We start from the raw sequence: 1,825 nt of genomic DNA, 5'->3' as shown, positions 1-1,825 counted from the left end.
TCCCCCAAAAGACTTTTAGAATTAATAAACAAATTCAGCAATAAAGATTGATTCAAAATCAGCACTAAAGAATGAAGAGCATTCCTTTCTACTAATAATGAACTCACTGAGAAAGAAATTAGAAAAAAATGTCATTCACAATAGCATCAAGTAAAATTAAATAACATGGTGTTGCTTGCAATTTTGTTGCTACCAGAATGTGGAATGAATTTTTTAACCAGCATTATGAAAAGAATTAAGTTCACAAACTGAGATACCACTGTACTTAGAAATTAACCTAACCAAAGAAGTGAAAGAAAATCTATAGTACTCTGAAAAAGAACATTAGAAAGGACATTGGGAATGGGAAGATATACCCTGTTCCTAAACTTGCAGAGAAAATATAGAAAAAATGGTCATACTTCCAAAATATATATACAGATTGAATATAATTCCAATCAAAATACCAACAATATTCCTTAAAGACCTACAGAAAAACAATTATAAAAGTCATATGGAGCCAGAAAAGATCCACAATAGTAAAAGCAATCTTAAGTAATAAGAGGTAAGCAGGAGGTATCACAATCCTGGGTTTGAACATATATGACAAAGCTATAGTGATAAAAACAATATGGTGCTTCACAAAACCAAACACATGAATCAGTGGACTAGAACAAAGCCTGCAGAAACACCCCCAGGCACAGTTTTCTATTTGCTATTTAGCCAAGGGGCCAAAACATATACTGGATGATAGATAGCGTCTTTAGATAATGCTGCTTGGAAAATGGCTAACCACATGCTGAAGATTGAATCTACATCCATAATTCACACTGTGTACTAAAGCAACATCAAAATGGATCAAAGGTCTAAATACTAAAAAGAAGCAACATGTTGGAAGGTGAAATACAGTAAGTAAAAATTCTTGAAGTCATAGGTGTGAGCAAGAATATTCTGAATTGCACAATAAATATTATCAAGAATCAACAAATGAGATCATGACAGATTAAAAATTTTCTACACAGCAAGGGATATAATTAAAAGAGTGAAGATAATATAAAGAATGGGAAAATATTTTTGCCAGCTATTCTTCAGATAGATGACTAATTTGTAAAATGTATAAAATCCACCATAAACTCTAAGCTAAACAAATCTTTCCTTCCTTAATTTTGGGTGTCAGTGTAAAATGAATAAATAATTCACAGAAGTACTAATGGCCACAAAATACCTTAAAAAGTGTTCATTTCTCTCTGGCCATTAGAGAAATGTATATAAAGCCACATTAAGATTTGTCTTACTTCAAAAAGAATGCCTATCAACTGGAAATCAAGGCTGGTGAGACTTTCGGGGGGGGGAAAAAACCTCATTTCTGGTAGGAATGAAAACTAGTACAATTGTGATGGAAATAAGCATGGAGACTGAACAAAATACAAAACTGAAAGTTCTACTTGATCCTCGTCTCCCTCTTTGTATCATATTGCAAGAAGTTAATGATCATAATACAGTGATTCATGAATATGCAAGATTATGGCAGTACAATTTTAATAACCAAATCTGGGGATTGGCCTACATATCCATCAACACATGAAAGGATAAATAAAATGTGGCATTTATACACAATGAAGTACTACTGTTCCATAAAGAAGGCTAAACCTAATTCATTTGTAGGAAAATGGATACATACTAAGACCATAATGTGAAGGAACATAAACAAGACACACAGATTTAAGCTTCACATTGTTTCTCTTATATGAAAAACTCAAAATATGAAGAGTAAAATAAAGGATATAAGATAAGTAGGGAGATAGATCTTTCTCATACTGGAAGGGCATTAAGATATAAAAGTATA

The sequence above is a fragment of the Octodon degus genome, unplaced genomic scaffold (genome assembly GCF_000260255.1).
Source record: "Octodon degus isolate 3935 unplaced genomic scaffold, OctDeg1.0 scaffold00030, whole genome shotgun sequence".
NCBI lineage: Eukaryota > Metazoa > Chordata > Mammalia > Rodentia > Octodontidae > Octodon > Octodon degus.
The sequence above is the reverse complement of the archived record's forward strand: the minus strand, read 5'-3'. Positions refer to the sequence as shown.